The following is a 25884-nucleotide window of genomic DNA, read 5'->3' as shown; positions in this document are numbered from 1 at the left end:
TTCCACATTAAGAACAGAAGAGCAGAAATATAACAGAGGACAGAGGAAGCTTTAGGGAAAAAATATTAAGTGCTAGATATAGTGTCATATAACGTAATTGAGCAACTTGTTCATTGGTAATAGTACTTGGAGTGAGTCATCTTACTATAACATACTTCTGCATAACAACTCAGTCGTGTATAGTAACAGAATGGTCCATGAACCAAGAAATTATGAAGGACTGTTTTCTCTTTGACAGTTGCTTAAGTTAAATGTAAAAACATCCAAAGACCTCACATAAATTTTGTGGAAAGCAAGAGGAATAGAGCTCAACACTAAAGAGCAGTCAGTGAGCGCCCTGAAGGGCACATCTCAGAATTCTGGAGCTTCTCCAAATGGGAAAGCGCAGCAAACTCTGTGCAGTTTCTAGTGGTGCAGCTCTCAGTCAAAACATGCTCAAATATACTTGACACAAATTTCTTATTACACCAACACCACAGAAAACCACCTCAGCTCTCACATGCATTTAACATAAGCATCTCCTGTCTGATTGATGCAAGTGGCCAGTGCAACCTTCTGCTTAAGCCAAACTAATGCACAGTGGCTTCCTGGGTTTTCCCTCTTAACACAAAAGAAACAGGACATGGAACTGCTCTACAGTCAGGATAAGTCAGAAAAAGGAAGAACTGTGGGAGCAAGGTCACATTTTAAATTATTTTTTAACCAAACAACGTACAACTCCTAATAGGTTGCAACAGACAATAAAAGCATTCTTTATCCAAATAAAGCCATAAGTAACACTGCTAAAAAACTGCTGAGCTAAATAGGAGGAAATATCAGGCCCCTTCTGGTTCTAAGGTAAGAAAACAACAAATTTGATTTGCTTTGAAAAGGACTAACTCAAATTCATGAACTTCAGTTTTAAGGAGTTCATATCTATAGTGTCTAAGAAGTCCTCGAAATGAGTGAGTTTACAGTGAAAACTTGGAGCACTAGTTCTGCAACAATGAAAACTAAAGTGCAGTGACTATAAAGGATTTTTCTTTTAGCTTTGCTAGAAAACTTATAGTCCTGATGGTAAAGCCATTTATACCCATTTTCACAAGTGAAGTGTCAGCAGAGTTCTTCTGGTAGAAAAATATGCCATTTTTGCCACATCAGTACATTTGTATTTGTATGAAATCCCTACTGAACTCAATGGGATACATGCCTAAAAAAACATATGGGGGAAAAAAAAAAAAAATCGAAGTTTTCTGAGTGTCCTCATGGACAAATTTGTCTTTTCTTAGGAATATTTTTTCACCATTTTCCTAACAGCAGCAAAGAGATGTACCTAAGGCAGTCATCACTTCCATGCTGAAAGTTTACCAGCTGAGAAATGCTTGAGCTAGCAACAACAAGCAACATCTATAATTAGATATACACTTCTGCAGCCTTTTGCAATGGAGAAGATGTGAGTTCATGAGATTACTGTGAATCCTGCCTAACTTGACCTTGTCTCAGAAGCAAGCCTTGGAGGTGTACGTGGCCATCGCAAATGGCTAACAACCATATCAGAATGCAGGTCCACTGAAATAAAGCACACTGCTCTCACTCCACAGTAATTTTTTTTTTTTTTTTTTTTTCCAATTTTCAATGGCCCATCCACAGCAAGATTGATGCATTACTGATCCAACAAAGTCCTGAATTAGAATGGTTCTTTTCATTGCTCAGTTCCTCCCCTGGACTTGGCATAAAGCATTCATGTAACAGCACGTTTCAACTCCAAAGTACAAAAAGAGGAACAAACCTATTCTGTTTTGGCCTTTTTTTGTTTTGCCTAAACTAGCCAAAATAATCTCCAACAGACAGAGAAGACCATCTCATCATCTACTCTACAGTGACAGACAAAGATACAGACAGCACAGAGCTCTGTAGGATGGTGTTTGTTGATCTTTGTAAAATCCATACAAAATTTCTTAACTAATCTTGCCGTGGTTGCTTATCGTGGCTGTCATGCATAATGAACTGCAGTTACGACTGCCTAATTGGTGTTCTTACAGAATGATTCCTGCTATTTACACCCGTTTCCTTTCTTCTGTTTTAGCCCATTACTGTTTCTTGTGTCTGCACTGTGTACTGCAAATAATCTCATTTTCCTAATTCCTCTCAGATATGCCCTTAGGCTATTGTCATACTGTGCACTCACTTTTCTTCTGGGCTGTACTAATTCTGTTCTCTTGATAATATAGCGTGACCCATAATTCATTGCTTAGGTGGATTTCATTACTCAGTACCTTTTCAATCAAATTCTTACAGCACCTATTTCAAGCCTCTTTAACAGCTCTCCACTCCAATCTTAACTATAAAGGCATAATAGATCAATTCCGAAAAAATCTTACCCGTGTTAGAAAGGCTCACACAGTACAGGCAGAATTCCAACAATTCATGGATGATCTCACTTTGTTTCTCTGTGATAATCAACCACTTTGTAGTTGTTGAAAACAATGAACTCCCGAACAGTTGAGAAAGACTGACAACAAGCTACTTTGCTACCTAACAGTGCCATGATTCAGGCCATGAATCTGCAAACTCCACATCTCCTGCAAAGTCAGGCTCAGGACTGGAACCTTTGTTACAAGTACTTTGAGAGTGAGCATGAAATAAATAAGGAACTTTTAGGGAAAATGTCTTTTGATCTATGTATATTAAATACATTTTTAAAAATTTTGAAGGATTTGCCTCCGTTCTTTTCTCTCAGTAGCATATTTAAGATTTGAGCATATACTAAAGGTAAGCATGAGCTTAAGCATACTGCTAAATTAGAATCATAATGAACTATTTTCACTTGTACCGTAACTCATCCATTAGTCCAAGTTAGTATACATTGTGCTGTTTATACAACTGCAGAACAAGGTGTTTCCTGTTCCCTTTGTAATAAGAGAAATGACAGATGATAAAAAAAATACACAAGGAAGTACAAGAAAATAATAAGAAATTTCATAATTATTTGTATCATGTTAAAGTCTCCTAAAACCAAAAAAATGTCTAGGTAGTTCTGGCTTTTTTTAATTGCTTTTCTATTACATAGCCATCAGTAGCAACTCTCCCAATAACTTGTTTCTCAGTCTCTACAGCACACATTTTCTAATTAATAAGAAATACATTACCATCAGCACTAAACTACCATTTATCCACAGGTGAAACATGTTAAATATGAACTACTCACAGGAGTTCCATATTCATGGAGTTTAAATAGTGTGGAAAAGCATTTTCAGATAAATCTAAACCAAGAATTTTTAAAAAATTATTTATTCCATCAAATAAAATGGCAAGACCACCTGTATTAAAACAATTATTGGAGCATTATACTTGCAAACTTGATCATGTACTTCTTAACACAATCTGAAAGATTTGCCTCTTTGAAACCAGCACTCACATAAACACTCAAAAATGTGCTCAGAAAGGAAGAAAATTGTGCAAATGGAATAAATTTGTTAATGATACAGAAGACCCAATATTTATTTCACTAACACAAATAAATGTATCAATATGAATGTGTCCATATACACAAGCAGACACGCACACACATATATAATAGTCTTAGACGGGCATGTGAAGATCTACTCTTGAACATGACTGTGTTTCTATGTCATCATCAGAAAAAAATTTATTACCAGCATTGATGTTGCTAATAAATTAAAGCAAGTCAACGTCAAATCAGATAGCCTAAATGGTCTCTTTTGACCTTAAGAAAAAGAAAGTTTTTTTAAAAAAAAAAATTTAAAAGTTCTATGAATGTCAGCTTTTTGCATTTAAAACGGCATTAAGGGTTGTTTTGTTTCTTGTTTTGTCTGCTCTGGCGCTCTAGACTTTTTTTTAAAAAAAAGCAAACAAACAAACAAACAAAAAAACCAAAACACAGTAGTCTGACAAACGAGTAAGTCTGGAAAGTGCCACTCTGTGAGAACTTCCAAATTCATAATTCCATTCTTTCAAGGCACAATACCCCCTGCTCTGTTATGAGAGGTACACCTGCTCTACAGCACACAAAAAGAATTTCTTGCAATATCCACCACACTTTTCATTGCGAGATCTTATTACAGCCCTTGGAAGACTTCTGTTGGACTATTTCAATTTTGTATCATAGTAATCAAAATACAGTAAAAATGACAGGCTACAGTCTATGGCAGGGAACACACAAATAGTCTGAAGAAGTTCTCAATAAATCACCTGCTCCGTCTCCTGTGCTATGGGGAAAACTCAAGAATACTCAAAACAACCCTCCACAGATGTCTTCTTAATAATCCCTTAAGAAAAACTTTCTAAGGATGTCTAAGGATGCTTCTACTGCTCTACTATTTTTACAGTGGAAAAGTTGGAGTATTTTTAAATACCTGCATCATATCTTCTTTCCTACAATTAAAGATGATTACTTCTTGTTCTACCCTCAGAGAATACAGAATAAAACAAGTCATAATCTTCTTTATAGCATCTTTTATAGATTAGATATTTGTTACTGTGGTCTCCTTCAGTCTTCTTTTTTTTTTTTTTCCTAGAGCAAAACAATGTAATTTCCTCAAGCTTCCCTCAGAGGTTAAGTTTGCTGAACTTCTCGTTTCTATTTTTTTCCTTTCATAGTTCTCTCATTTTTGTATGTCTGTCTTAATGGGTAACGCTCAGGATTGCACACATGTTCTACCTGAAGGCTCAAAAATCCCAGGAAAGACAAAGCAATGTCCTCCTTCATGTTAGAGACAAAACTCCAGTTAAGACATCCCAACTAATATTAGCTTCTTTTGTTTCTTTTTGGTAACAGCACTGCATTTTTGACACATATTCCATATATTCAGTTTACAACACACTACAACCCCCAGATCTGTTTTTGCTGACCAGCTTTCAGGCCAGATATTCTCTATTATCTGTGAGTTTCCTTCCTCACGCTTACCTGTTTGATGCTTGAACCCAGTTCACAACTTTTAAGATCCTACTGAGTTTTGATTTCTTTCCTCCAAAGTACTTGTGAAAGTGCCTTCCATCCACAGTTCATTACAACCTTCTTCATTTTTAAGTGTATTCTTGACTCCATCAACAAAGTCAGTGATGCAACAATCATAATAGCATGACAAAGCTCAGGAGATCCTGACATGTAGAAATAAGCCCTAGAGATTCTCAGCAACATAGGAGCAATATCAAAAAATTTGCTATGCTTACATCCTTAATTTTGCCTTCAGAACAACAAACTAGGTAGGTCCTCTAGTTTTATCAGAGGAGCTCACTATACACAATTGCTTTTTCTTGATTAGAATACCGGGAACAGCCTCACAGCTGCTGTGCATTATGAAAGCCTCTGTAGCTATAATGAATGCCACCTGAAAGTCTGCCCTGTCCCTGCTCTCCCAAACAGGTAGAAAATTTGCCTACTCCCCACAGCCAAAATATATGAAAATAAAACTTAGTACCAGAAAAAAAATCTCTTGCTTCTACAAGCTTGGTAACTTATTGGTGCTTTTCTTACTGAATTTGTGATCACCCAGAAGAAATGTTTTTATAAAAACAAAGCAACCTTTACCTAAATGTACTGGTTTCAATGGGAATTACATGTGTAAGAGCAATGATTGGCCTACTGTGTATACCTGTTCCAAGCAGTTTTGTTAGCATAGTGTGAACTTAAAGAAATATGCATATAAAAAGCTGAACAATTCACGTGCTGGTTATTCTCTCCTGGTTTATACCAGAATGTTGTCAGCTGGCTTACAATGGTAGTAGGTATCTAACTTATCCTCATCAGAGGTTACTCTGGTTTCCAGCTTTTCTAGGAGCCTTGTGTTCATTCCTGCATCATTCTGTAAAGGCTGCCCAGAAGGATACCATTACATTCTGAAAGCCTGACTATAATTCTACCTTAATTTTGCATACATTGGGAAAGAACCTTCTGATTTAACTGACTGTTACTGCTGAACAAGGTCAATCCCATGCTGATTTGCATGGAGTTGCGTGCCCACTACCAGGCCCCAAACTATCCACTCCTTCTCACAAAGTAGTTAAACTATTCTTTTGCATTAAAAAGCACTCTCTCTAGACAGGCAACAAGACAATTAAGTAAAGGCACACATGTATGGACATCATGTAAATATTACTTAGCTTCATCTGAGTGTTACAACTGATGATTGACTTATGCCAAACTGCTGATTGGCTTAAGATATTGTCACATATGGCACTTAAGCTTTCTGAAACTGGTACATTTAACTGCTGTCCTTTACTTTTAAAAACCTACAAGGACATGCTTCCACCAAACCAGAAGCAAATGCAGGGCTGATGCTTGTGTGTGTGAGTTCTGGGCAGGGACAGGTAAAAAAGAGCTGAGGTGGAGACGAATAAGAGACTAAGGTCCATCACATCTTTAAAGAGCGTCAGCCAGAGGATGGCTTGAGATTGGGCTATAAGGACAGAAAAGGTGTTACAAGGCTCTAAACTACTATTGCTGCTTCTCTACTTCCCTCTCTTGATCTCCTTTAGCTGCCTTTTTTCTAGATCAAAGATATCTAATTTCCTTAACTTCCCTTTCAGGCTGAATTTTCTGAACCTCTTTTCTGTTGTTTTCCTTTCATATTTCTCCCCTTTGGTATTTTAGTATTGTGCATTTGTGTTCATTCCTTCTCCTGTGCATGCTATGATTCACAGATGCAATTAGAGATGACAAACTCCATCGTCAATTTTTCTTCCTAACTGGAATAATCTACAAAACTGCACATAGCTATCAAAGTGGGACTGCTGATAGTATTAGATGCAAACATAATTAAGATATTGTTTATACAAGCATGGAACTGCAGGAGTAATTTTACCTGCACAAGAGCTATGAACTTGTCCATTTTAATAGGAACACTTTTATTGTACTTCATCTGTTATTCTAATTACCAACCATATGGCTAAAGATGAAACACACTTGGTTAATGACAGAGCAGTAAAGAGATTTTCTGTTTCTTACTCAAGAGCCTGGATTCATAGTTCACTCCTAGGGGCAAGGGTAAAACTGAGTTTTGCTTTTGCATCCATGCATAATGCCTTTGAAATGGCTTTTGAACTGTGATTGCAAACTTTTGGTTATTATTTAGCCTTGTGAATTATACACTAATGGGATGGGATACAACACTTGTACTAACACAGGCAATCGCATTTTATTTATTCACTTTCTTTTAGAAATAACAAAGTAAAATTAAGCCTTTATGCTATACTTATTCAAGAGTTCGACTGCATAAGAAAAACTGAGGTCAGTTGTTCATCACACTGTTCCTCAGACAGCAAATGCGTTATTGACAGAGTCGGCAAAAACTGTATCAGATACAGGGAGAAGAATCAGTGACCACCCTAAATTTATTCCTTTATCAAAAAAGAAAAAGCTTCAGAGATTTCCCACTACGTGCAACATGGAGAACAGCACTGGCACCAGTAATCATTAGAAGAGGAGTGAACTTTTAAATATAGCTAATTCTATATACTGGCTGTATATGACAGTGAATGACATCTCACTGAGTGACAATGGCTTCTTTTCTCTATCTGAATTCAGACAATTTTAATGTATTATTGTATTGTAAATTTTAATATACATTGTTTTAAAGAATCTCTTAACAACCTTCCAAATTTTGAAAGCTATATGGGCAAATTAAGAAAATAAATATTTTAATAAATATTTATATGTGCCTGAAAAGGAACTTGCAATGTTGACTTTACCAGATTTCACTCTATCCCAGTATGCTGTTGGTCTATTTCATTCACCTGTTATTTAAAATGTAACATCCAGCTATTCTTATAGATAATAATACATTAAAATGTCCAAATCTGATATACATCTATTGCCAGATGCACTATATCAAGAAACAACATCTAATATGTATTTCATTATTGTAGAAAGTGCACCAATTTGCTTATGAATATTTATGTATTATTGAATAGCTGGGCCAAGACGGATCAAGATTTTTATTAAAATTTTTCCTGTTGGTTGCTTGGGGGAAAACCGTAATTCCTATCAGCAGGGCTCCTTGTGCTAAGTGCGGTACGAAAACAGCGTAAAGAATTATATCTTTCCCCAATCTTGATACCAAAACAAAATAAGAAAATACCAGGCGAAGGCTGACGACTGTAAGACAAAACACATTGGTTCAAAATTACTTCAAAAGTATAAACTAAATTACTGGTGACAGAAGACAATTTCATAGTTTTTATGGTTTTGTTTGGGGAAGGTGATCCAAAAAACTGTCAGCAGAGACAACAGCGCTTGAAAGTGCTTAGAAACAACCAAATGGCTGATCAAGGTGGCAACATTAGTGGCGTGGGAAAGACACATGGCATCAACCGGTATTTCAGTCAAACATGGGTTAAGATGCAGAAGATATTAAACTATTTGGTGTAGGATCAGAGCAGAACAAGGGGTAAGACTCGTGAAGTCTCCCAACCCAGCTGAACAGTGGGGACCAAGTTCATGGAGCTCAACAAAAGGGGCAGGGGTGACGCTGATGAGGAAAATCCTTCTGTCCTTCTAAGCACAGGAGATGAAATAAGATTGTTGTCGTAAGAAAAACCTGGTCGATGGATACATCAGCAGAAGTAAAAAAAGGATCAAAGGTGAAGGAGTAAAAGAAACTGAGCCAATACACAGAAAATAGCCCAATATTAAGCCAATTACACCTGCACAGAGCACAGGTGGTGTCCATCACTTGGCAGTGAGGGAATTCAGCACAGGTGTAAGCAGCTATCCCAGACCCAGATTACGGCCAATCAGGCATTTGCCAATTACAAGGTCAGTCAATCCCCATTTGCTTTTTATCTTCACAGGTATGCTTACAGTAAAGACTGATACAAAACAAGATTGTAAAAGGTATCTGCACTTAGGTAAAGAACTCTTGTAACAAAAAAAGTAGGAACCTCCATATTATTATCTGAGAATACTTTCAAAGCTGTTGAAACACATGCTTTTGACCTGTAATGTTTGCTGAGAAACACTTCACAGAACAGTACCAGTTCTCCATAAACAGGCTTTTTATTGCAGCTATACTGCAGGACAACTGGAAAAGAGAATATGGAAACAACCGGGGGCTCTTAAGGGCATTGCAACTGTTATGTAAAAGAAAAACTGTAAATGGATTTCCTTTCTGCAGTACACTTTTAGTAGCAGAGACGTGTACTAAGGTAGAAAACTATTTGTCTCTGACTGCAAGAGCTCTGTATTATTTTTCTCCTGTATGCCAGGGTGGTGACCTTTTGAACACAGCCTTAAAGAAAGCATTTTCTAGAAACAGACTATACCAGTCTAGAAAAGTCTTACTGTGTTACTCGTATTACCGATCTCATAAAGGACAAAGAGAAATTGATTACTGTTTAGAAAGACTCAAAATTCATTCATCAGATGTTTGCATGCATATATAGATGCATCTCTACAGACATACACATACTCATACACAGTATATATACTTTTAAAATGAATCTTACAACTTCTGCATTTCAGCTTCATTTCTCAACTTTCATATATTTGATCTTGTGACTACACTAAAAAGAAAAAATGTTCTTTTGCACAAGAATTTACATGAGGTGGCAAGCAAAAAACCTACCGTCAAAATCTTCACCTTCACTTCAGGTGACACACAGAGAAATTGCCTCCTTTTGCAGAACTGGAGTGATTCAGTCTGCTAATCATCATTACATTATAAGACCTTATTAGGTTCTGGCAATGCACATGGGCTATCTTTAGCCCAAACCATTTGCCAGCTCTTTGTAAAAGAAAGTCTCTAAAAATTGATCCTGTTACCATAAATGCACTTTAGCACACAAACAAAATAGAACCTCATCCTGTATCTGTATAACCACCATCTTGAGGTTCCCAGTGAGCTTCTAGATGTCACGTATTATAACACAAATTTAATATAGTGTAAGAAATAAATACCATCTTAAGTTACAGCCAATTTACCTTGTGTACTCCCATCCTGCTAGACATGGCAAGTCACCAGAATGTGGTGAAGTCAGTATTTTATGGAAGATCTCTAAAGAACTGTTTGCATCAGAAATACAGGTCTCAAATGCTGAGTGTTTCCAGATTTCATTTTTGCCCCTGCAAGAGATAAGGGTGAATACACTTAAAATTTTTCATCATCAAGTGGAGTGTAATAATGTTATTAGGTACTTTCTCAGGCTCTGTTCATTTGAGTTTGGTCTAAATTAAATGCTTCCAATAGCAGATATGCTCCAGCAGAATACTCAAGTGACAACCTCTGGATGAGAACCTGAGCCTACACGTTTCTCCATCTACAGTACTGGCACATAATGCTACTATATTATGCCAAATTCTGTCCTGGTTAATTATGTTTTGATTGCCAAATGTTCTCCCCATTGCTCACTCACTGGACACCACTCTTCTCCCCATCTCAGAAGGCTGTGTAATGTCACTGGATTTCTAGCTAGTTTCTGTATTTCATTCAGAATTAGCCACATCAAAATGGTACTTACACATTGGGGTACAGTAAAATTAAGAATTAAAGAAATAAGAAATATCACTATTCTGTATGATTACAGATTTGGAAGTGGAGCAAAAAAATACAGCCACATTTGAGATTAAACACAGTACAACAGATACCGAATCTGCATGTATCTGTATCTAAGCACAGGATGTGCCAAATTTCTCTGCTCATGACACAGAGGAGTCAAATAGTCCCTTAAGAAGTAAATTTGATGTAGTATAATTTAGTTATAATAAAAGGATTAATCTGGGCACCTCCCTTCTGATCATTAAATCTAATTTATTGCAGCAGATACAGATCTACAAAAGAGTGAGTTTTCCAAATCAAATGTGTGCACATAAGCAGAATTGCCACCTTGTAAGGACAGAGTACCTTTTTCTAGGCATTGCAAAGCTCCCATACCCATCTGATTGCCAAATCAGGTCACTGAAGTTACAATTTACTCCAACCAGTACTCCCTTATCCTGCTAAATATTTCACCTGCATCCAAGTCAGCCTCAAAGTAAACACAAATTTTTTTTCTCCTTCATGTGAAAAAAAACCCCTCAGTCCAAAATCACAGAAAATCACTTCCATTCTTACAGCTACAATAGGAAAAAAAAGCCCAGTCAGTACAAGCGAAAGAAAAGCCTGACAACTCCCATACAGCAAGGTTTGAGTCAAATGATCACAGTGAGTAGGACTGTAACTACGCCGGTTATGGAAGCAGGCAATGGAAATGCCACTAAGGGGAAGGTGCTTCTCCATGGAACCAGGCAGCCTCGCTCACTAGACTCCTAAGGAGTTCAGTATTGATGAAGGGAAATGCAACTCCTTACATTTTAGCTTAGTGAAAAATAGTGCTGCTTTCTCTTTCCTTCACCGCCTGTCACTTTGCTATGTGATCACCCATGGTATTAAAAGCAGAGGAAGAGCTAAATTCTCAAAGCCAACTGCTAAATTTAGCTACTTCTGTTAACATTTCACATGCTTGCAGAGAGAAAAAAGTTTATAGTGATGACAGGTGGAAATAACTACAGCAAACAGTAAATAAACCCAGCAGCAAGCACTGTTCTCCCTCTTGATTTCAACTCAAAAATCAGCTGCATCTACACAGAGGAAATGCCAAACCACCCACCATTCTGCAAGTGTCTTTCATCTGCTTTGCAATGCAGGCAGACTCCAGCTCTTTCCTGCCAAGGAGGAGAAAGGAGAAATAGCATTGCTACACATACACGGTGATGGCATCTGTCAGAGAGGCCAGTGCAACAGGAAGGGGCAGAGACCTTGGCCAATTCCCTGCAGGGCATAGCCACGCTGCTGTTGCAGAAGTAAAACAAGCCTACCCTGACCAAAGCTAGCCTGAGGCTTGCAACTGTATCTGGAATCATGGAAAGGAAATCAGGAAATCCGGAAATCCATGCTCTCCCATGGAAGTCATTCGTCCCCTCTGGTCATTCAGGGTTTCCCCAGAGCTGTACCTGGATTAACAAGTCCTTCCACATCTCTGTGGTACAGAAGCTGCTGCAGCCTTCGCCTGCTGAAGAAAAGTCCTTCCCCAAATCAGGCACCTTGCTCTAGCATGGCTGCCATGATGGGGAACACTTTATGGTCCTCAACAGGTTTATGTATACCTTGGGTACAAGTTCTTTTGCAGGCTTGCATTTACTGATTTGTTTGGCTTTGTTACCTCCAAAGAAATAAACAGCACCCAATTTTTCAGCTTCTGCAGTTTTCTTTGAAAATACCAGTATAAACATTATAGTAAATCAATGAGTTATTCTTGTCAAGCTTCCAGTTGCAAAAATGCTTGATGAGTATGTATTGGCTGTCCGTGCCCAGGGCTGGCAGCCGGGCGGCAGGGCCTCTGTGAGGAGAGGCCGGGGCTGCCCAGGGCCGGTTCCCGCCGGTTCCAACCGCCTCAGCGCAGGGCACAGCTGAGCCCTCAGGGAGGCTGGGGGCACCTCTGTGGAAACCGATTTGGGAAAGGGCAAAATGCTGCCCTGCAGCGAGGGGAAAGCGTGAGGGGAAAGTGTGAGGGAACCGCCCTGGGAGCAGTGAGGTCAAAGGAGAAGGGGGTGGAAAAGGTGCTCCAAGGGACTCCCCTCCAGCCTGTGGGGAGACCGCAGAGGAGCAGGCGCCCACACTGCAGTCTGGGGAGGGCCCCAGGCCAGAGCAGGCTTGTCCTGAAGGCCTGCAGCCCATGGGAAGGACCCAAGCTGGAGCAGGGGAAAAGTGTGAGGAAGAAGGAGCAGCACAGATGAACTGTTAAGGACTGACCAGAAGCCACCATTCCCCACTCTCACCGTGCTGCACAGCAGGGAGAAGTTGAGAATAAGAAATGGATTTGAACTTGGGGAAAAAAAAGGGATGGGAAAATGGCAGTGTTGCAATTTGTCTTTGTTTCTCATTATCCAAGTCTATTTTAATTGGCAATAAATGAAACTAATTTTCAAGTCAAGTCTGTTTTGCCCATGATGGTACCTGCCAAGTGATCTCCCTTGTCTTCACCTTGATCCATGAGCTCTTCCATCTTACTCCTCCCCATCCTGTTGAGGGAGTGAGGGAGCATCTGGGTGGGCATCTGGCAGCTGGCCAATGTCAACCCACCACATAATATTAGATGGAAAAAGTATAATTAGAAGAGTGTAGGGTGCTCTCTGTCAATATTACATAAAGTTTTTCTGGTCAAGAACTTCTTCATTTAAGCCTCACAGAAGGAAACTATGTACAAGAAATCCTCCAAGAAATAAAGCAATAACATTTGGTATCTTTAACTGTCAGAATGCTGATGTGGCTGGTAGCTGTCATCATAACTGACATATTGAGTTCAGATGTAAATAAAGAACTGAAAGCCTTCTGCTGTACAAAACTCCATGGCCAAGGCAACATAGGGCCCATGATGGCACTGGCATATGCTGATTTCTGGGATTCACTTCTCCATAAAGATGCGGTAAGGAGGCAAGAAAGGACCAGTTTTACCAAAACTCATTAATATTTTTAAAAAAATGCTGAAAATTATGTGGCAAAGTTATTAAAAGGAAGCAATTTCATCATATTGTTTTGCTTCTTAGCTTAACTTTGGATATGGAAGAGAACCAAAGAGAGTCATTAGTCTCTGTACTAATTTGACATATATTTTTACTTTCCTGGCCAAAGTCAACTCTGCATGATAGAACTTTGCCTTTAAAAACTAGAGGAGTTAATTTTCAATCTCAATAGCTGCTTAAGATAAACGTTCTAAAATAAGAGATGTTGCTCCTGGCCGAACTACTCCTTTAACGTATTAGATATGTGAATTACCCTATTCATCTCAATAGGGAGTTAACTCTGGGGACTATTGATGCCTTGTTAAGAGTCAGTCTCCAAACACTTTCAGCACACATGCATGTAGAAGATGTCCATTTCACTTTTCTCCCATTTATGCAAAAAATTACTGCAACTGCACAGGTAAATTATCCTACTAAACAGGAGAAGAGCCAATTAAGCAAAGAATTAAAAAAACAGGGCATCAACACTGCAACACTGCATTTATGTACCTTTTCTCTCTCTCTGCAATATGTCTCTCTCCTTTTGAAAGGCTGAGCACCTGTGATGCAGCTCAGGGGGAGGCCAGGCTCCAAGGGGTCCAGTTCATCTCCAGCACGATGGCAAGCACTGTTTTTTTCTTCCCTTCATAAATCCGGTTGACATTTAGGGGGATGGAATGACAGTTTGAGCCAGTTTCTGTCTCTGCCTAGTGACTTGCACTCTCCCTGGGGCCCCGGTCCAGGTAGCTCTAACAGGGGGCTCTCTGTCTTGTATGACAGTCTAAGAAGTGGGAACCTTTCTGTTCCAAACACAGGTATCTTTGCAGGGCCACACTAGACTCCAGGCTTTGTCATCAGCAAGAATGCATATGGACTACGTTTCCAGCCCTGCCTGCAGGTCCTAATGAAAAGTGTCATTTTGTCTTCTTGCAGCGAATGAGTTTGACACACCGGTGAGGGCCAGAAGCATACAGATCAGCAAAGGAAAATATTTGAGGGTCTATGTTATAACTCCTGCTCTATATGAATTCCAAGAATGGATATATGCAAAAGAAAAAACAATGAAATGTGAATTTGATAGACGAGAAGAAGGGAACAAACATCTGCCACTTATCTAATTAGCAACTGTATGTGACTTGTTCCAGAGATCTATAGCTGAAAAGCCCTTTTTATTGGTGTAAGAAATGTGTGTAAGTGCATTAGAGAAAGCAGTTATATCATGAAAGATTTTGGAAAAACTGGCGCTTTTCTGCTGAAAGCATCTGCACTGTAAGTAAAAGTATCATATATTTGTTTAACTACCTGGGTAAGAAGGTAATATATAACATCCCTGAGATCATCATTAAAAAATTTAGCATTTCCTGATGTACAGACAGCATTTAGAGCATAAGGGACAGACACTGGCCACCTCTTCTCCAGGCAGGATGCAAGCAGGAGGACACAGCCCTGCAGGGATTAGTGAAGTCCAAGTGTTACCTTCCCCTGTTCTCAAAAGCCTGCAGAGTCCACGTGGGTCAACACCACTCAGTAATGGCAGCTGCTGCAGGTTGGAGGGCCAAGGCAGACTCGATACAGCACATGCACCAGACAGCCCTGTCCACCTGCCCCTGGTTTAAGATTCCTGCTGCTGCAGACAAAGCAATAAAAGTAAAAATCATTGCTATCACTGCCAGGGAAAATTTTAAGGGGATTACAAAGGATAAAGCCGTTTTAACGTTGTGCTTTGAAGGCTCGCACATATTGATGAGGATTGGAGACATCTGGAAGCAGAATGGAGCCTATTATTCAAGGCTAGGAGAGTATTTGACCATGCATACCACCACCCCAAATCTTACTTGCACCTTTTCTGAAACCGATATCCAGTCTGATCCAGCACCAAATCCGTCATCACTCAGAAGAACCCTCAAATCCAACAATTTAGCATAGAAAACTTTGCAGTCAGATGTGTTTATGGGCTTTCTTCTAATGCAATCAGCAGACATTGGCATATTGCAGAGTATTGTGCATACTGCATACTGCAAGAGTATTAGGCGGAAAGTTACTGCATTTGCAATGGCTGTCAGAGGAAAAATGAGGTGGTAAAAGCCAAGTGGTAGCATGGGTGTCTGTTCTCTTTAATTAGTTAAACAAACTGTTTGCAAAGCTTCAGGGAAATAAAGACTTCTTTGCTGTTATACTTCAGGCTCTACCTTCACTGTTATTGTCCAGAACTGATTGCATCGTTCTATTAAAGCAAAATAAATTAAAAAAAAAAAGATTTAAAAATTTCATAAGAAAATCCTCAAGCCAAATTGAGAAGAAATCCTTCTTTCTGACTACATCTTTCCATTGCCTGGAAAAAATGGCGTTGCAATTCAATTCAATCCAAAAGCTAAGAAACCTAAACTAAATGCTACTAGACTTGGTTGCTCCATCAGGATAAATATATACCAGGGGTCTTTCGTTAAAATGGCAAGCCATCTGCCCTCCCTACCAGTACTAACATAAGCCAAAAGTACTACCTGATCAATAATATCACATCCACTCTGGTATACAGTAGTTCTTTTCAAAGTAACCAGAGCTATAATCCATAGGAATTATTTTAAATAAATAACTAACTATAAAAGTCAAAACCAAGCTCTTAATAGTGTACCTGAGAAGTAATAGGAGGTGACAGAAATCTGATTCACAAAGCATGTGTGAAGCAGATTTCTTCAAGACATGCTGCCTAATAAAAAGGTTATCACAGTTGCCCCAGCTGTGCTCCCCCAGTGGCTCTCAGCTGCACGCTCTGGCCCCAGTGGAGCATGTTGCAGCAATCCAATCTCATGACCTGGAACACTGTGACAGCTTCCACATCTCCAATGCAAAGGTCTTAAAAGCAATACCAAGTGGACGAAAAAGTGCACGTGCTGCCACCCCTGTTGAGCATTGAGCAACACCCCTGGAACGCTGCATGTCTCTGACATTTTCTCCACTGCGGAGATCAGAAACCCTCACTGCCGTTTAGTCTAGGTGCTATTATCGTCCTGTTAACTGCCTTGCTCTGCCAGCCTTCATACAAGTGGAAATCTCCTTCTCACGCTATTTAAATCCAGATTACCATCAAAGGCAGTTGATAAGTAACTGCTTGTCCTGGTTTACTCTGTTTGTTTACTAGGTCTGCCACAAAATATGAGGAGGCGTAATATTTGAAATGCAATACATACTTATGTTCATCTGTTAACTGCTCAGTCACTTAAAAATCTTTGTATGTGCAACATGGCTTGCAACTACTTATATAAAGATTAATACAGAGCTATACATAGAGTACACGAAATTATTTCCTCTAATATTTTCTTCAGATATTAAGCGCAATCAAGAAAATACTTGCAAGATAAATCAGCATTTGACAGGGGAAAAAATTGCTCTTGAGTCATTAATAAAAAAGAAAGGATATTATTAAGAAAGAATTGCTTTCAACCCTTCTAATTATGACCAAGCAAATACTTCATAGCCCTGAACTACTTTGGATCTGTAGCAAGCCATGGGAATGATCATTCTGCCAAGGCAGTTATCTGCTGAAATCTGAGACATAATTATGGTCAGTGAAACTCCTAATCTTGAAAGACCTTAGATTTAATACTTTATGCTATCAATCTCTCTCCCTGGACTTCCTCCATGTTACATTTGGCATGATTAACTGTAAGTGGGGGATAGGTCCACAGAATTACGTGCCATCTGAACTGGGACAAGGAAGGATTATTCACAGCGCCTTCTACAAGAGAGACATCTTTAACGTTAACCTTAACCTCTTGTGTGCTAGGATATGAGGCAATGATAGAGACAAAAATCCATTTCAGGTGGCTTACCAAATACACAAGGTGGCCTTGGGGACTGAGCAGATGCCTGAAAGCACTGTACAGTCCTATGCACACACTACACATTGCTGCCATTAAGTCTCCATTGGATGTTGGCGCAGTTTCATCAGAGGGAGCAGGACAGGCCAAGCCATGAAAAAGCAACTTTTCTAACCATGTCATTAGGATTCAGACACCGCAAGAGATAAAAAAATAGTGCAAAAGTAACTGGATATAGCTGTGCTACCGCCAGTAAGCCAGGCTGACATTCTAGGTAGACTACATTTTTAAACACATCAGATATATACAGATACAAACATTATTTTTGGAGGAGGTTGCTGGCAGCAAGGACTGAACACAAGATCTGAGCTAAGTGATCTAGATCTGGTAGCTCAAACACTGCAGCAGGCTCACAGCTCCATGTGTCTGGGCACCAGAGGGAGAAAGAACTACCATTTCTTCATGAGTTACTATCTGTAGACAATAAACACTATGAGAAACTGACATGTGATAAATTATATTCCTAAACCACATGGTTACAAACTAGAAGCCTGAAGCACTATCTTTGATTTTGGGAAATCAGTCTGGAATGCAAGTGGACTCATAGTCTTCATTCTAGATCAATCTGTGAAGTCTGGAGCCTGTATCACTCAGAATGTGAAATGCAGCCTTTTCTGGTAACAACTACCATTTCTTTCAGATTTCAAACTATAATGGGAAAAAATAGTCCTATTGTGACATCTCATCTGGCAAAAGATTTCAGCTTTGTCTGGCAGGCGTGACAGGAACAGTTTTTGCATGCCTATAGTCCTCCCTAATTAGAGTCTGAATCAAAATCTGGTTTTATCACTTAATGACCCTTGGGACCATCCCTGATTTTTGCATCATTTCAGAAAATGCCTTTATGTTGTTTTCATAGAACCATCCAACACATATTGCAGAACAGCTAAGATGACAGGGTGTTCTCATGACAAGGAATTTAAGATGACAGAGCGCCTTGGAGCATACAAGCATATTCCAAACTGTTGCCAGACGGTTTTTTTCCTACCAGCAAGAAAAGAAGGCATCTTATAAGAAAGATCCCTCTATAGGTGGATTACGGTCCTAGCCAAGCACTTCTGCAAACCTCCTTTAAAACACGAAGTAAATCTTAAGTGAAAGTAATTGGCTTGTCTCCATCCACCTCGAAGTGCACATTTAACAATACTAAAGCTAGAAAGACAGTGCATGGGGTGCTTGGAGTCTCTGGTCAGTGCTTTTCACTAGAGCAGCATGGGGAATAATTTTGGGATACTCTTTCAATGTTTCTTCCTACCAAATTATTATTATAAGTCTCTGTGACCATATCCTAGTGGGTCCTATTATTTTTTCATTTCATAAACACCAAAAATTATTACATTTACAATTTTAAAAAATATTTTTTAAAAGTCCTCACATGTTCTCATTCCTAATTTAAAATACTGCATTGGTGGGTGGGTGTCTGAAATTTTGAAATTTTGTTCTAGATGTAAAAAAATCTACTGGTCTTTTCTCTTTTTGCTGGGAGTCATAGAGAGTCTGCAATCTGCACTGGATTGATTTGATATTGCAAATGCGGAATTACGAAACCCTACAGGTAAAAAGAGGTTCAACATCAATGTAATTTAGTAGCTGCTACAAAGTGTGTGCCAGTATGAAAACATTCATTTTGGCAATCATGCAGCAAAACAATCAATATTTAATATTATTACCAAAAAAATATTGGCAAGTTATATCTTTCAGCCATTTTATACATGCAGGTAATTCCTATATTTATTTCTGGCAGACGAGAAAAAAAAATTACAAATAAATCTATTCCATTCCAAATATCCATTTGAAGAAATTCATTTTGCAGAACAATATAGCATAGCATTTCTAAAATTTTCTCCCCAAAAGTAGAAATTGAGATCTTAGCTACAGTACAGGGTTAACTATTTTGCATCAGAAGAAAAAATGGCTCATTTGTAGTAGGAAGGTTATGATCATTAATCTGCATAAATATGTAGAAAGCTGTATTATATATGCCTGCGCTGTGCTTGTTGTGAGAGAAAAAAACCCCACAGAACTTCATATTCCAGTGTTACGGGTCATTAATTTTTGACAGCAACTATCTCCCTCTATTAAACCCCAACCTATCCCCTTTTCTCCCCCCTCCCTTCAATTCATCTTAACACGTGATGTCCTTCATGTAAATCTTAATGGATTTATTGATAAAAATGTTTTGGACTATTGGTGAACTCTGTTATTTGCTGTGGAAGACTATTTATTACCTTGCAGGTGCTCCAGGGGGAAGTCCATTGTTTGGTGCGAAAGGGGAGCAAATGGAAAGTACAGTGTTCATTGAAATGGATCACACAACCAAGAATCAACCTCTACCTCATTCATGTGGATACTGATTTTTTCCATTTCTGCTACACTGAGCTTATCACAAGAGACTGCATCAGCAGCTGCAACTATGATATTCAGATTCCTTACCAGAGCTGATGAAATGTTTCAGTAATTCAGTGTTTGCTTTTTGCTTCCAAGTGACAAGAATAAAATGTATTGTCTGCACTCACCGCTTCTAACCACTGAAAGCTTATGTTCACAAATAACAATTAATTTCTTCTCCTTTCTCACCCAAAAAGACATATTAGCTGTTTTTCCTTTACAATAAATTTAAATCAAATTTAATAGAAATTTCTTATTAACTTTTATTTACTTTTCCTACTAAAATACAAAACAAAACCGCAGCTATTGATTCTTTACTGTTTTGAAATAAAACTGTATAAGCTTTTTGCTTTGGTTTCAACAAATAATTCCAAGCAGGGACTTCTGAGGAAGGGTTAATAATTCTCTGTCTTATTGTTAAGTACTATACTTATTTTAGCTCTTGCCTGCAGAAATGTTAAGAGATCTGTCAGATTCTAATTCTGAAAAAGAAGTCCCAGTATTTCCAAAGTATTTCAGCCTGGACTGAAGCTTAATGCTGAGGTTAGCTCATCAAATCAGCCAACTAAAAGAGTAACATCCCTGACAAAGCAAAAAACATTGGTTGGTCACAAACAAGGTTCAGGTCTAGAAACAGAGGAAAAAAAACAGTGAGACTAAAAGCTAGGGTTTTCCAATGAAGAGAGGGGCAGGATCCTGTGGGAGATATGTACAAAACTGGTGGTGACCAATTATGGTTCTGCAACTCCAGACTGTACGTCACACATCCAAGTCTGGGAATGTCACAGCCAGTGCCTCCATGCTGGGGCCTCTCACTGCATGCAGTCAGGACTGAATGCCTTCCAAACCCTCATCTGTCCCTTCACAGAAGCAATAGCAGTGCAGCACAGAGGCATCATCGTCATTTACAATCAGGTTTAGATATACCATCAGTCCAGCCCTGTCAGGCCACAGCTTGATATTAGTTAATTTTCCCTGCTGAAACCTTTGCCAGCAGAGTTTTCGATGACACTACAGATGAATCCCAGTGGCAGCCCAAGTATTCAGCCATGTAAGAAATCCTTAAAGTACAATGCTGCCACCGCTGCAAGCCTAAGGTAAACACAACTCTAAACTCTGGACAACCGGGCAAACATCTCCTGGAATTTGGTTTCCAAATTGCCCAGTTGGCTGATTTGCGAAATAATGCAAGCCCAAAGGAAAATTCCAAGACTCTCTAGCAAAGACTGCAAGGTATGTGATAACTGGGCTGTCAACTACAGTGACAGGAGCTTTAGGAGATGAGAACTTTGCAAACACAGGAGAAGCTGATACCAGGCCATGCCCCTTGATCTTCAGGGTTTATTTAAAAAACAAAAACAAAACAACAAACCAATCAAAAAACCCCAAACCCACAAAAAAAATCAGCATTTGAATCTACTCATTAGTATAATTCATAATACAGCCTAATGGCAAACCCAGGCAGTGACAAGGAGCAGACCATGCAGTCATGCTCCCTCATTCTTCCCTCTCTTGGCCAGAGAGACCCATCCCTTCTTGCACTAGGTCTCGTGTTCACTGGAACTCGATTTAGTAAGCAAGAAGACATTTTTATTTATTTTTGCTGGGCTAGCTGTCTGAATCATTTCAAAAGCATTCCATTAACATCAGAATGAGCACAAGGCAGGGAGGAGGAATAGTAAGGAAATGTTTTTTTCTTCCAGTTTTGATAAAGCTGTTAGACCGTCTTACCCTCTGTCATGTAACTTCACTCACCCTCAAATTATATAAACCCAAACACACTTCAGTGTTTTTCCAGTGCTTTTGAACGTTTTCCAAAATGCCTTTTTGCTGCTAAACAGCTCTTTATCACAGAACAGTGCTGGCGAAAAAGAAGTAGTGCAGGTATCTAGCTAGATGTGCATGATGCTAAGCAAGTGAGTAAAAGGTAAAATTTGCATCCAGACTCTGCATAGGAACAAACTCTTACATGATTGTTCCTGGTAAGTAGTGTTTCTCCTCGCTTCGAATCATGGCCTAAATGAAGGGTATTATTTTCAAACACTTCCACTCATTAGTTGGTCCTGGGCTCAGGCTTGATGGATAATACCCTCTGTAAATAGCCACAGAAGGCACAAACTAACAGCTCCATTTATGCTTTTGCTGGACAGCTTAGAAATGGATGCAAGCTGTTTAAAAACAAAACAAAAAAAACCCCAACAAAACCAAAAACAAAAAACCCAACCAAAATCAATGAAAAACCAAACCAAAAAAACCCCACTTTTGGTGTTCTTTAAGAGGTTAGGCTGCCCACACAGACACTGACAATGAGAGAACAGCTGAGTCCTGCCCCAGGAAGAAATGAAGACATAACACCCAAATTTCCTGGGAAGGGATGCCAGAAAAAAGGACAAGAAGGTGGCTATAACCTTCTAACAAGTTCTGCTAAAAAAACCTCAAGTCCTGTACCTGGCAACTGCATGAGAACAAGGCATACAAGAGCTGTTCAGAGACATGGTGACTGACATGAGCATCATGACTGGCAGCAGAAAGTAAGTGCTCAAAATACCTCTCCCTCAAGAGAGGTTTGCATCTTGCTCCTGAACAGGACTTTGCTGAGCTAAGCTGTACCATCCCACCCGGCACAGCTCAAGAGAAGGAGGTCACAGCCCCAGCAATATTTTTTGATGATATTTCTCTGTGGAGTTATCAAGTCCCACCTTTTAAATCACAGCACTGAGAGCATAAGGGCTTATCATATTCATATTAACGGCATACTTAATGCTGTCACCAGCTCTTTCCTATTGAACAAGTGCCTCTAAACTCACAAGTCTTTTGCCATTTACCTGTTTGACTCTCAATGAAGAGCAAATTAAAAATTGCACCACTAGGGTACCAAGATACCAGAAATTTCCCTCCAGGCACACTGTCAACAAAGCTGCTGAAAGTAGTGCAATGAACAGAGAAAAGCTTCAGATTCCTGTTTGAATCAGCTTTGTGTCTACCTAACGAGGTCAGAAAGAAGCGACCATGGGAGCAGTTAGTCCTCAAAAGAACAACCATTCCTCAGTCCTGAGCTGATTTCAGTGCTACCTTAACAAAGATCTTGTTGACAAAGCAGAATAAACAGCTGCTGTTCGAAGCAGCTCCCTGAGGGAACAGGTAAAGTACCAATCCTCATACCTGGCTGCTGATAGGCTGCTGATATTCTACTACAGGATATGTTGATGTGTAGCAAAAGCTAGAATTGTTTCCAGAATACTCAGCTCTTGCTCATCTGCAAAAGATAGATTAATAATGAGTGTATACTGTACATACTCAGTAGAAGAATATTTCGATATGTGTATTTGTGTATTCAGGAGAAAGGCTAGAATAGAAATTTTCACACTCTTCTTCTTTAACAACCCATTTTCCAGGGTCCACTATGCTACAAGCTTACATGACTCAGAGAGGAGTAATCCTTCATCCCAGCTAGGTTGCAGGCCACAGACCCTGCACCACAGCACTCTTGTCATATAATACTAAATCCAGAAGAAGTTTTCCAAGTCAAAACGTACATCCTTTAAAATGATACCATGTAAAGCGTTCAGTGCCATTAATGGAAAGTACCACAATATAAATTCAGAGATTTATACATCGTCTATTTTACTTAAACAGAACAAATGTATCTGCCCACTTAACAGCAGAATTTGAAGAGGTTACTATTGCATGACACGGTAAAATACAACAGGGGTTAAACTACACACCGCTACTGAAAACTTTGTAATGTTTTTAAATTATAAAATGTGATTGTTCACCTATGAAGCCTTAAGTTTTGCATTTCCAAGTGTCAATTCAGATTTTATGTTCTGTCATAAATCTAAGCCATTTGTTCAGCTACATGGCCTCGTGCACAGATTTTAAAACATCTTTTTATGCAAGTGTCCAGCACATGGACTCCAGCTAGCCTGAAAGACAGGAGTTAAGTAAGACTCGTAATGAGGTCATGGAGGTTTTCCAATTCTTACAGTTACTTCTCCTTTGAATGAAATTATTAATGGAATTATAAAAATTTAAAATTTAAGCATTCAGCTCACCAGTTGCTGCAGTTGTCCAAATGACAGCTTAGTATTCATCTATCATCCTTCACAGGTTGCACAAAATTCAGGAGGTAACGTCAGATAGAGATCTAGAAAACTCAGAAAGTAAAGTGTTTTAACATCTTCAAGCTAGTTCTACATTGCCATGCTATATAAGTATTGCTGATAAAAAGAATGCCATATCAGTCTTTCAGCTAATAGGAAATTATACAACTGAACTGGATATAAAAAAGGAAAGTTTTACTATCTGTCAGTTAAATATTAGCTTGAGTTAGTCTCAGAAGAAGATTAAGTCTAATGGACTGTCTTGATCACGCAGATGTAATGTGAGCGCAACACAAGCTTGCTTTGCTATAGGATTTTTTTATATTATATTTTTAAGCCCATCCTGGATATTTGTTGTCCCGATATGAATTGCTGGTTGAGGAAGCCATGTTCCTGGTCTCAGCTATAAAACAAGTACTGGTCCTACAAAATCTAGGAACTATGTTACACATTCTTGAACATCATTAATGGCACTTCACAGCTTGTTCAGAGGCTGACAAGGAAAGAATCAAGATTTAGCCTTTTTTTCTGAATCAGAAGAGAGCAGAATCTTCAAATACAATGGCAGCCAAGAAACTGATGACTCTAATCCCACTCAGTTTTATTTCAGTTGTTAAATAATTGTAGTACAAATATTTGATGTATCTAAAATAGTGTAAAGAATTACCTAGTTGATTTAATATTTCTGTGAAATCTCTCAAGTGGCAAACTGACAGAATATCAGCAAAAATAAAAAAAAAAAAGAGAGCAATGATAGAAAATGAGGAGATGGCAGAGAATAAAACATTTTCTTTGCCTCAGTGTTGATCATACAGCTGCCCAGCCTATAAATCTCCTCAATGGATTTTCTTCATTGAACAAAACCACATTTTATTTAGAGTATACCCGCAGAGCCACTGATACACAGCTGTGGTACATCTGCTGATAAAGTTGGTTGATCAGCCACAGTTAACTTCAGGTAAAAGAATTAGTTAAGACATGCAAAGAGGGAACTGACCCCCTGAGACTGACACGCATCTATGCAAAGGCTAAAGATATATTCTGCTTCTTCATCTGCACTTGGTCCTCTGTCATTCCATTTTTATCACTTTTATTATCTACGCTAGCTAGCTGCTATCAATACATTCATGCTTTCAATTTACTCTCAAGACAAACCTCCAATGAAACGAATGTCTGGGTGAGATAATACGACTAGGTGTAGTGTATGGGAAAGTAGGTAGGTAGAAGATTACTGGGTTTAAAAATGGATTAAGAAAAGAAAGAACAAAATATAGGAATAAGCTTTCAACAGAGTGGTGAAAAAACACTCTGTTACAGAACCTCTGTATATTCCATAATGATCAGTTATCTGGGAAATGGAACACACATTCAAGTGTTAAATGAAAGTGCGAATGGCAGATAAACATGAACATAAACAATCACACAGCATAATAAATCCTAAAGAGGAAAACAGGAAAACAAACAGTGAAAACCCATGCTGACAAATTTGTATCATGCACAGAAAAAGAGCAAATATAGACTCAATTTAGATAATTTCAAGTTTTTTTAGAATCTGTAATCACTCTGAAAAAGTGATGCAGTGTGACCAATGAAAAAAGCAAAGCAAGAGTGGCAAACACTTGCCACTTATGAAAACTCCACCAACTGGAGAAAGTAGTATTTCTTAAGGATTATATAGCAGATTTTGCATCAAGCAAAACATTTTTCTGTACCCCTTGAGGGCTTTTAGATACCAAGTTGCAATATGTGCCCCTTGACACTGTATCTGGACAAGACTAATGCATAGACTAGGCCTGAACACTGGGTTTTCTAGAAGTACACAAAGACATGTTTTTAGGACCCTGGAGGTGACAACAGACATGGCTCAACCAACACCCAGCCTGAAGGATTTTGGCAATATCTGTTCCCCAGAGAACATGGCAAATGGGGAAATCCTAATACCATTTGAAACTATCCACCCAGTAAAATTACAGTTGTTCTTCAACTGGAGTTGACAAAAGTTCATGTAAAAGTACCTGCAGGAAAAGACGTTCCAAGATTA

At 38.8% G+C, this 25884-nt stretch overlaps 1 long non-coding RNA gene across 1 annotated transcript in view; it reads right to left on the bottom strand.

Annotated features, from left to right (window-relative positions):
* LOC134515463 (uncharacterized) overlaps nt 1-25884 on the bottom strand; it is a 123233-nt gene that overhangs the window by 81537 nt on the left and 15812 nt on the right. Inside the window, exons 3-5 of the long non-coding RNA XR_010071018.1 lie at nt 23796-23887; nt 22903-22996; nt 9920-10060 (exon numbers count right to left, since the gene is read on the bottom strand). This is a non-coding gene — a long non-coding RNA (uncharacterized LOC134515463). The remainder of the gene's footprint in view (nt 1-9919; nt 10061-22902; nt 22997-23795; nt 23888-25884) is intronic.

This window comes from Chroicocephalus ridibundus, chromosome 4 (assembly GCF_963924245.1).
Source record: "Chroicocephalus ridibundus chromosome 4, bChrRid1.1, whole genome shotgun sequence".
NCBI classification, from domain to species: domain Eukaryota; kingdom Metazoa; phylum Chordata; class Aves; order Charadriiformes; family Laridae; genus Chroicocephalus; species Chroicocephalus ridibundus.
This window is presented reverse-complemented; position numbering and strand designations above follow the sequence as displayed.